The 11,640-nt window shown below is 39.0% G+C and overlaps 1 long non-coding RNA gene across 1 annotated transcript in view; it reads left to right on the forward strand.

The window, feature by feature from the left end:
* The window catches only part of LOC125175322 (uncharacterized), a 75,634-nt gene that overhangs the window by 40,107 nt on the left and 23,887 nt on the right, over positions 1-11,640 (forward strand). Inside the window, exon 3 of the long non-coding RNA XR_007155752.1 lies at positions 3,841-3,992. This is a non-coding gene — a long non-coding RNA (uncharacterized LOC125175322). The remainder of the gene's footprint in view (positions 1-3,840; positions 3,993-11,640) is intronic.

Raw genomic sequence — 11,640 nt, forward strand, 5'->3', positions numbered from 1 at the left:
CTTCATAGAGAGGGGGCATTCGAAAGTGAAGGCTCACAGCTATAGGCAAGGGTCCTTGTTTTAGAAGGTTCTGGTTGTTCCCCCCGCCCCCCTTCCCTTCTCCTGTGTTCCTTCCCATCCTACCCTTATTGGCTAGATAGCTCTAGGTGCTGGGCTGTCCATTCCTGACTGGCTCGATTTCATTGTATGAGGGGTAGTCTGTGGCCATAGCATTTCTTGTGGGTCATACATTCTATGGTCTACGACTTATTTTTAGTTAGGTCTTTTGTCGAATTCCTGAGGGAAACCTGAGAGGGAGTAGGTGGTGTCTGTTCCATTCCTAACAGGAACTTTAAGCCTGAGGGGGTTTGCTGTGGTCAGGCACTCACAGCATTGGTGGAAAATCTGTGTTCTTCCCCCACCCATGGACCTCAGGTCCTAACCCTTTCCTCTCTGCCTACTGAATCTTATCTTTTCCTATCATAGTAATGTCTACACTTAAAATTTTTTATACTTAATGCCAAATATTTTCCTTCTGATTAACATCAATTTACTCTTCCATCAAGAGTGTATAAAAAGTGTTGCTTTCTTGAGCCTTTGATAACAATATATAATTCAAACTTTTGAATCATCTGTTATCTGACCCATTTCCTAAATAGAAAAAATTGAATAGTTTTATTTTTACTAGCCATTAATATTTCCTTAAAAATTTTTTTTAATGTTTATTTATTTTTGAGACAGAGAAACACAGAGCCTGAGTAAGGGACAGGCAGAGAGAGAGGGAGACACAGAATCGGAAATAGGCTCCAGGCTCTGAGCCATCAGCCCAGAGCCCGACGCGGGGCTCGAACTCCCGGACTGCGAGATCGTGACCTGGCTGAAGTCGGACGCTTAACCGACTGCGCCACCCAGGCGCCCCTTCTTTATTTTTAAATGTTTTTTATTTATTTTTGAGAGAGAGACAGAGAGCGCTCAAGCGGGGGAGGGGTAGAGAGAGAGGGAGACACAGAATCCGAAGCAGGCTCCAGGCTCTGAGCTGTCAGCACAGAGCCCGACGTGGGGCTTGAACTGAACTAGGAGATCATAACCTGAGCCGATGTCGGATGCTTAATCAACTGAGCCACCCACGTACCCCCTCATTTTCTATAATGTAGCAGGATCCTCACACCAAAAGCCATGACACCGAGGCTTTTCTTTCCAGGAAGCAACTTTATCTATGTGGACATGGGCTCAAATGCTTTGTACCTGAAAAACTGAGCCCCAAATGCTGGGTGGTGTAGGCTTTTACGCAATTTTTACTTCTTTGTCTCCCTTATATGGGTAATGTATAGACATACAGTCTGATTGGGTGGTCTCAAGTTATAGGGTCATGAGGGATGTCACCTAGCACATAGCCAAGTTACCTTCCCTTATCTCGAAGTCTTTTGTCAACACATTCCTTAGGGAGGGGACTCTACCACAATAATTTTAATACAAGGAAGTTGTACCCAGTCATCTCCAAAGTTATGCACAATTAAAGCCGCTTTCTTGTGAGGCCCAGCCAGCTCTGGTCATTTGTATGTGTGGAATTGCTTTGAAATACTCTAAAGAATTCTACCAATATATAGGTGATAATACTACCCTTATTGTGATTTTGCAATCACTCAGTACATTGAAAACATGAGTTTAAGACAGTAGACCGGGGACCTGGCCAGGGATCCCAGAGAAACATGGCTCGACTGCAAAGGGTTCAGACTAGTGGGAGGTTTATGTAAGTAAACCGTAGCCAGATTACTGAAAGCTTTGAATGCCACATTTGGATTTTGGACATAAAAATAAAGTTTATGCTGTTGTGTCAGCATTTAATATAAAGTTGTTTGTAACACTGGTTGCATATTCATACTACTGGGAAGATTTTTAATAAAGAATATGTGACCCAGAAGACATGCCTATGGATTTTGGTCATATTGGTTTGGAATGAGCCCTGGGCATTGGTATTTTAAAAGCCTCTTCACACTGATGTTTTAAAAAATGTGATTTGTACATTCAGACTGGATTGAAAATCACCCTTACAGGATAAAGTGGATTTCTCTATATTTTACATTGCATTTTCCCCACTTCTGCTCCCCTTCTGGATTGAATATTTGTTATGAGTTTTGTGTTCCTATCACTTTAGTATCTTAAAAGCCTTTTTAAAAAAGGCTGGTGCATCCTTGATCAGACTTACTCACCCTTGCTTGATGATCCTGGAATCACCAAAGCTTGAAGAGATTTGACTCCGTGTATGGGCCACAGCTTTGCCTATACATTTCCTGTGAAGATGATCAAGATGCAACATACAAATGATCAAAGTGAAGAGACTGCCTGCATGATTGTAAATCATTCTAGATTTTCTGTAAGATTGTTTAGCTCTTTTTAAAAAATTTTTTAATGTGTATTAATTTTTGAAGGAGAGAGAGATACAGTGTGAGTGGGGGAGGGGCAGAGAGCGAGGGAGACACAGAATCGGAAGTAAACTCCAGGCTCTGAGCTGTCAGCACAGAGCCTGACGCAGGGCTGGAACTCACGGGAACTTAGGAACGGTGAGATCATGACCTGAGCTGAAGTCAGACGCTTAACCAACTGAGCCACCCAGGTTCCCCAAGACTGTTTAGCTCGTAAGTGAGGAATAGCAAATCAGATTTGGGAATCTACTTTCAGTTTCATGGTTGCCCTTATTTAACTATTTGATAAGAGAATGTTACTCAGTTTCCTCGGAAATATAGGAATATATGCATTCACGGAATCGATTGAAAATGTATTCAGGGGCTCCTGCGTGGCTCAGTTGGTTAAGCCTCCGACTTAGGCTCAGGTCATGATCTCACCCCTCGTGAGTTCGAGCCCCGCGTCAGGCTCTGTACTGACAGCTCAGCCTGGAGCCTGCTTCGGATTCTGTGTCTCCCTCTCCCTCTCTGCCCCTCCCCCACTCATGCTCTGTCTCTGTCTCTCAAAAAAAAAAAAAGAATAAATGTTAAAAAAAAAAAAGAAAATGTCTTCAGTCTGTTCATCCAAAATAGTAATTACTAAACTTCTGTGTTGCACATAATGCATATATAAAAACAGTCTATTTCTTGTTTGATAAGAAAAATAACATCAAATGTCTCCCACCTGTATGTAAAATGTTTTACAGATTACAGAAAGAAAAAAGTGAATACTCAACAGAAATTTGTCTTTCCAGGTGTCTGCTGGTATAGCTAAGCAGAGCCGATAATGTGAACTGCTGCTGCCATCTGCAGCGTGGAAGGCTTATTAAAAGCATGTTACCTCTGTGTATACAAAGAGGGAGTGTGGGGCAAGCTGAGGGCAAAATACAAGCTAGCACCACTCCCCCCTCCACCCCCACCCCAGGTGGGATATGTGGGCTATTCCTCAGGCACTCCTGGATGCCCAAGAACAAAGGAAAGGAAAGAAAACAAATGGCTGGGGGTCTCCATCAGTTTATAACTATCTTAGTAAATTACCAGAGGAAGGCAATCTTATCACTAGCCTAATCTCCAGAAACCTATAGACTCCCATTCCCTAGAGCCCCAACATCACCCCTCCCTGGTTTTGTGGGGAACAAAGGCAAGAAGGAAATGGCAGGTACAATTAAGTTTCCTTATAACCTGCAACTCATTGACAAATATTTGAGGCAGGCAGAGTAAACTGTTTCTCCAGGAAGTTCGTACTGTCTTCATGTTAATACTATGCTAGACGGAAAAACAACTTTAGCTTGACAATTAGCAAGGCCTCAGGTATCTTCGAGTCCTCTTTAACATATCAAGTGTCCCTCGGGAGGCCTCCCTTTTGTCTTTACCTCCCCCAATTCCATAGTAAATAACCAGTCACTCTTCAAAACCCCAGGGCGTCCCTGTGCTTTAATAAAATCACCATTTTTGCACCAAAGAAGTCTCAAGAATTCTTTCTTGGCCGTCAGCTCCGGACCCCATGAACACATCCCCCGTCACCAGAACTTCATATATAACTGGGTTTTGAACACCTTGCTTATTTAAAAGGTAAGAACTACTTAATTTCTCTATTAGTCTATGTATTTTCTACAGCTAGCTTTAAATGTATGTAGAATGTAGTATATTTTAAATTATTAAAAGCATATATGAATATGATCTGCACCAAAACGAATACTGAGATTATATTTGGTTATGCTGAAATTAATTTTGAACAAGCAATTAAATGATAGACTAAAATGGCCCTTATGATTCATTGATACTAGGAAATCTTTTCTAAATCATTTATGTTTACCAAAGTTTTATAAAAGTCACTAAAATACAATTTAAACGTTTTTTTCAAATAGTTTTTTTTTCAGGTTTACCCATTACTTACTTAATCTATCATATAGATTAGTAATACAGGTATCCACAAAGATGACCCCAGACATGCACTGTCAATGGATGAAAGATTTTAAGTTGTGTATATGTTGCTTTCCTAAACAGAGATAGCACAGTGATGAAAATACTACTTAGATCTTAGGGGGATGAGAAATTTTCTCTCTTAGGTTTCTGAATTCCCTATGTATTTAAAAAATTCTCCTTTTGCCATTTCTTGTCCACTCATATTTTCATCATAAAAGGTAGACAAAAAGTTAACAACACTGTGAAACTTGCAAGTTACTTAACCTTACTGAGCATTGATTTCCCTATCTGTGCTTTTGGGTTTATAATAATCCTTTTGTTGTTGCATTGCAGTTAAATGAGAATTGTATGTGAGAAGTGTAGCACAATATCTACAACATGCTCATTAATGTTAACTTTTACATTATGAAACAAATCATTTCATCATGTTTAATTGTGTTCAAAATAACCAAGTTTTCATATTTTATTTTTTTAATTTTGAAAATTTAATATTAAAAAAAAATTTTTTTAGAGGCAGCAGGCGTGAGTTGGGGAGACAGGCAGAGAGACAGAGAGAGAGAAAGAAAGAATCTTAAGCAGGCTCTGTGCTCATTAGAGCCTGAAATGGGGCTCAATCCCATCACTCTGGGATCATGACCTGCGCTGAAGTTAAGAGTTGGATGCTTGACCAATCAAGCCACCCAGGTGCCCACAAATTTTCATATTTAAAATCTCTTACATTTCTATTGTAATTGATTGTTAAAAACTTGACATTTATAATTAAATGCAAAATTCCAAGAAATGCATTTTCAATTTTTTTAATAATAATATTTGGCAAATAAGATACTGGCTCATTCAACAAAATCTAGTATGATTATCTCCTTTTCTTTAGCAAAATTTTAGTTACTTCATTTTTTATCTTTAAAATAGATCATAGATTTCTTAAATTATATAACTTAAATTTGTGATGCCTCATCAAACACCTACACAGTTGGATAAACTACAACACAGGTCACTAGATACAATGCTCACGTGTTTTTATGACAAAAAATGTCGTAGCATAAGAAATAAACGAAATCCATTTGCATTTAGAGAATTTTTATTAAAAAGGCTTTTTCTTTTTGAGATAGTTCCAAACCAAAATGTTGGAAGAAAAAAATAAAAGTTTAAATGAAGGAAAAATTGCTGAACTTGATAACTCAAAATCTCAAAATATTGTCAACAATAGTTTCTTTTCCCCATAACTTTAACAATTAAAGAGACTATGTCAGAACTGTTAAAATAAGAGTAAGTTGTGAAGTATTAATATTTTATATTATTTCCTATGTTCACATTTTGATAGCAAACAACAAATCTAAAAGAAATGTATATAAGCCTCAATGAATTAGAATTTTAGTGAACTGCTACATATGCTGCTGGGCTAGACTCCGATTCTTCCGATCATCCATCAAAACCCCTCTTTTGTAGGGAAATTTGGGTGACTTGTCTAATGAGTGTTAATTCCTTTCCTCCAGGATATTATGGATAAGGAAGGATATTAAAAAGTGTGTGTGTGTGTGTGTGTGTGCGCGCGCGTGTGTGTATTTTTTTTCTTCAGTACCTGTTGTTTCACCCAGACTCCGTTTGAGTTCAGTCTAGTTTGTAAATAATTTTCAAAGCCATTAGAGGATGCTTTGGTCCAGTATAGACAAAATGCATCCAGGAGAAGCTATTTTTTGAATCATGATGTAGCACTACTATTGGAGGAACACCTGTGGTGCAGCTGAGGGGAGAAGGGTGGCCTCATTGCTCAGGAAGAGTCTAAATTCATTAGGTGCATCCTGAACTCATGGGGCCTCTTTATTCTTGGTGATAATTACAGTGTTTCTCACTTCTATGTCTTGTGCTGTGCTCTTGGCTTGGCATTTTTTTTTTCCTTTTTTAAGTAGACTCCACACCCGGTGTGGGGCTCAAACTCACAACCCCGAGATCAAGAGTTACATACATGCTCCTCCCACTGAGCCAGCCAGGCAGTTTGCTCTTGGCTTGGAATGTTCTCCTAGGTGTACATTTCTGCCTTTGACCCCACCTGGCCGGGAGGACACACATACACTCATCTCACGATTTGTTATCCTCTCTCTAAGGGCTCTAATCTGTCACGCTAAATGTACTGAATGTCTCCTCTTTTTGTGCCTGGACGTACGTTCTTTAACGTTCTTTAACACTGTAGTATTGTATGGGTTATGGTGAGTGGTATGGGACTGGGGCTGGACAGAAACAGGCTTTTCCTTGAGTTCTTGATATCCCTTACATCTCTTATCCAATCAAGTGCCCAGTTTTGTTAATTCCTCTTAACATATTTAATTCCTCTTCCATACCTTACCTTGGAAGACTCTATATGATCTAGCCCTGACCACTTTTCTTACTGCAACTCATGCCTCCCTCTCTCTTGTTTATTATACCTCATTTGCACAGGCTTCCTGTGTTTCTCAAGCTTGCCAGCAGGCTCTTGAGTTGGAGAGTCAGGTGAGCCTGGAACTCACTTTTCCATCAACTACGAACTCTGTTTTTCCATATATTCTAATGGATTGCTGCTGCCTTTTCCCCTTTCTCTGCTCAAATGCAAAGGAACAGCAGCTCCATTTTTCTCGATTTATTTATTCTCAAGTACTTTTCTTCATGAAAAGAAAAATGATTGTTCATCATAGCAATGGGTAACAATCAAAACCAGTATTAAACTTGTTTAATCAGTGATTGATTACAAAAGTGCACACATGTATGAAATAAATTCAGTAACATTCCCTGCAATCTACTTTTGAAAAATCAGTAATCAGCCGTAGCTTTACTCCAGTGAACATTTCTGACAGTCAGCCAGTCAGAAACCATCTTACTTTGGTAAGTTAGTTTCCATAGCTAAAGTCAACACTCTAGCTTCTACACTTCCCACTTTTCCAAAAACCCTGTGCAAGCTTTCTCCTTTGCTTATAAACTATGTCTTACAAATTCAGCTCTCCCTTGCCTGAGTAAGCAATAAATTCAACTTATTGTTTTAGATATTGAGGGATGGACTCTTGATCAGTATTTATGATCACCTATGATAACGTGATATTTTTTGTTACCTGTTGGTTAATGTCCATCTGTATTAAAATACAAGTTCCAAGAGGGCAAGCACCCTGTTGCTTTGTTCACTGCTGGAACATCATACTGACAGAGATGCCTTGTACATAATACCAATGTCCTAAATATTTGGTGAATGCATCTTTAGAGTAGGAATTGTTGCCACTTAGCATAATGTCTCCACTGCCTAATATAGTGCCTAGTACATAGAAGGAATTCCAGAAGATACTAGTTAAATAAATTAATGAATAAACTCATGGACAGTACATGTTTTAGAATATTTTTTAGGCATGTCCTTGAAGTGAACCAATGATTATTTAGATCTCTGTGTGTCCATATAGGTCTTTTGTACTCATCTGTCTCTTCAGAAATATACTAGATGAAAAGATGCCCACTTGCCTCTTTGACACCTTCTTCTAGAAAACTTAAAGGAATTATAAAATCAGTATGTTTGAAACTGAACCCATGCTCTTTATCCCTAAACCAGATCGTCCTCTAATTTTCTATCAGTACATTTACTGATAGGCTGGGAATTCCCTTTCTCCCTCAAGTCTTGATTTTCAGTCCAGCATCAAGTAATGGTGATTTTATTCCTTAATGGATCTCGAATCTGCTCACTTCTCTTCCTTTGCATGAGTGCCACATGTCCAAGCTACCATTAACTGCACCTAAGCTACTAATCGGTCAATGAACATCCTTTCCTATACTCTTACCAATCTAAACTTCAATTAGTTAACTCTCTTCTTATGAACTTTTATCAGATGCTTTGCTGATGAGACAAAGTCTAGAATCTTTAACATGGCCACAGGCCCTATTCATCCCATCTCATACCATATTCCACCTCACTGTCTGAACTCCAGTCACTGGCCTTCTTTATGTCACATGAGATTGTCATGTCTTCATCCTCCCCCATCACAGAGCTCAGCCAAACACATTCCTCCTTCTGCTCCACTTATTGTTCATATATTAAATCTACAATTACTCCCTCACAACCTGACCAAGTCAAATACCTCTGCCGAACTTGGCACCTTGTCCATCTCCTATAAACACTTGTAGTTAAAGTCTAACCTTGATGTGTGTCATTATTGGACTAATAAGGATCTCTTGGAACTCTAAGCACCAAAGTGGGGGATACAGTATTTTTGGCATACTGGAGACAGTCAATAAATATTTATTAACTTAAGGAAAGAATGAATGAATAAATGGGAGGCATTTGAATTTGGTCAAATCTTTCCTAGTACATCTCAGAATAAACAGGGCTGGAGCCTGTGTTCTGAGAGTGTAGTGGGGCCAAGAAGAGTCAGTAAACCAGAAAACTGTGATGTACAGGGGATCTTACTCATTCTAGAGCTATATGCTTTTTACTGAATATTTTACTGAAAAGTGAGAGTCTCGCTCACCTCTCGTGGACTCCTGTTTGGTGGGAAAGAAAAAAGAAAAGTAGATCACAGAAGACATGTAAAGATTAATTTCACCTGTAGTAAGGAAGAGGAGAAAGGATGGATCTTAATTTGTTGTAGTGTGCAATTCAGGAGCAAAGTACTACAGGTTTTTGTTTTAATATAGCCAACTTTAAAATAAGTGCTGTATTCTAAGAAGGAGTTTTATCTTTTGGGAGTGTCCATTAGAAGTAGGTGTTTTACCAGTCAGAGCGGCGAAAATTAACCACTCAGGAAATGTAGAGAACCCTCTTGCACTGTTGGTGGGAATGCAAACTGGTGCAGCCACTCTGGAAAACTGTGGAGTTTCCTTAGAAAATTAAAAATAGAACTATCCTATGACCCAGCAATAGCACTACTAGGAATTTATCCAAAGGATACAGCAGTATTGATTCATAGGGGCACATGTTTATAGCATGTTAAGGCTCAATGTTTATAGCAGCGCTTTCAACAATAGCCAAATTATGGAAAGAGCCTAAATGTCCATCCACTGATGAATGGATAAAGAAGATGTGGTTTATACATACAATGGAATACTACTTGGCAATGAGAAAGAATGAAATCTGGCCATTTGCAGCAATGTGGATGGAACTGGAAGGTATTATGCTAAGTGAAATAAGTCAGTCAGAGAAAGACAGATATCAGTGTTTTCACTCATATGTGGAACTTGAGAAACTTAACAGAAGACTTTGGGGGAAGGGAAGGGGAAAAAATAGTTACAAACTGAGGGAGAGAGGCAAACCATAGAGACTCTTAAATACAGAGAACAAACTGAGGGTTGATGGGGGATGAGGGAGAGGGACATGGCTGATGGGCATTGAGGAGGGTACTTGTTGGGATGAGCTCTGGGTGTTGTATGTAAGTGACGAATCATGGGAATCTACCCCCAAAACCTAGAGCACACTGTATACACTGTACGTTAGCCAACTTAACAATAAATTATATTTAAAAAAAAGAGCAAAAATAATGCACAGCCACCGGCCCATAAAAAAAAGTAGGTGTTTTAAACTTTTTACTAGTTTTAGGGTTCATGTAAATAATTTTTTAAACCCAAATGTTGGTCATATTAAAATGTAGTATTTTTAAGTAGTATTTTTCTCCCATTTTTCCCACCATGAGAATCTCAAATGCTGCCTTTGTGACACCAAGTTAGAAAGTATTCCACTTTAGAAATCAAAAGTACAAGAAATACAAGAAGAAAATATGAAGCAGGTACACCTTGAGGGAGGAAATTTGGGACATGGAGCAGAACGGGGAGAGGAAAAGATAGAATCACAGGCAGTCTTCCACATACTTCCTGATATTCCTGTGTTTTTACTTCCTTTTGTTCCTCGACCAGGAATTCATAGGAAGCATATGCCTAATATGTGATAAGCCCTCAGAAAATGCTAACAACTTTTCTACATTTTATTAGTTAATAAGCATCTGCTTTAAAAATGCCACTTCCTGGGGCTCCTGGGTATCTCTGTCAGTTAAGCGTCTGACTTCAGTTCAGGTCATGATCTCACAGTTCCTGAGTTCAGGCCCCACGTAGAGCTCTGTGCTAACAACTCAGCCCGGAGCCTGCTTCAGATTCTGTGTCTACCCTGCTCTCTCTGCCCCTTCCCTGCTCGCACCCTGTCACTCAAAAAATAAATAATAAAAAAAAATTAAAATGCCACTTCCTTTAGCTGGTTGTGAATGACTGACCATAAGTCACACACACGTCAGTTAGAATAGACAAAGGGGAAAAGGAGGAAACACTGACGTCCCCCTAACTGTCACCGTAGCTCTGCAAAGTGGCAAATGGGAAAGTGAGAAGGTTCAGAAAGACTACAGGACAGATGCGAAGATACATAGCTACCACACAGCAGAGCTAGACTGAAGACAATGTCTCACACACAGGACTGTCGTTTGCTTCTGTGACTGTACTGTTCCCAACATGCAGGTCACACCCGTTACACTGAAAGAATGGATGGGGCCACTGGGAGAAAGATTGGGTGTGATGTGGAAGCACGGTTCTATTTTTGGTGGTCAATGCTTAAACTATTCTGCTCCACTAATCCATTTTTTATGGTTTGCTGAGGCATGCCAACAGAGAGGGCACTCAAAAAGGTGATTCTTTTCCTTTTCATCTTAATACAACCTAGAACCCTTACCCCAGAACCTAGCACTAAATTGCTATTTGTGGGCTATCTTGGGAATTTAACTAACACATACAACAGTATTTCTAGATGATAGATTCTTAATCCCAAGTAATTAACTTAGTTACAGATGCTTGGAACATAGTTCCTCTACCAAGTAGAGGATTGCTTGGAGTTGGTCTAAACACCTTTGTCAGTAGTTAAAAATTTGGGTAGTATTTGTATAATTCTAAAGTATTTGTATAATTTGGGTAGTCTTTGTATAATTTCAGATGGCTACATGGTGCTTTGCTTAAAACAAGCTTGTTTCCTCATTTTGAAAAGGGAGGATCTCTCGTCATTCCTAAAAAAAGATTCTAAAAGCTTCTTGTGTGGGCTTTGGGAAAGAGTGGGTAACTAGATGTAGTTACCTAGAGGACTCTGAAATGTTAAAATAGAAGGCATTAATTAATTGAATTAACTGTGTGCCCTGACTTCTGCATTTGCCTCATGTATTAAGGTTTTATTTATTTATTTATTTTTCTTTGCTTATTTTTAAGTAAGTCCTGGAATTGTGCTTTTTTTTCAGAGCCCTGGATTCCTTTTCTGACTGAACTTTCACTGTAATAGATAAATTTCCTGCTCTACACTACTGCTTTTACTAACTTAGAAGTCTGT

Source organism: Prionailurus viverrinus, chromosome C2, assembly GCF_022837055.1.
Source record: "Prionailurus viverrinus isolate Anna chromosome C2, UM_Priviv_1.0, whole genome shotgun sequence".
Lineage (NCBI taxonomy): Eukaryota > Metazoa > Chordata > Mammalia > Carnivora > Felidae > Prionailurus > Prionailurus viverrinus.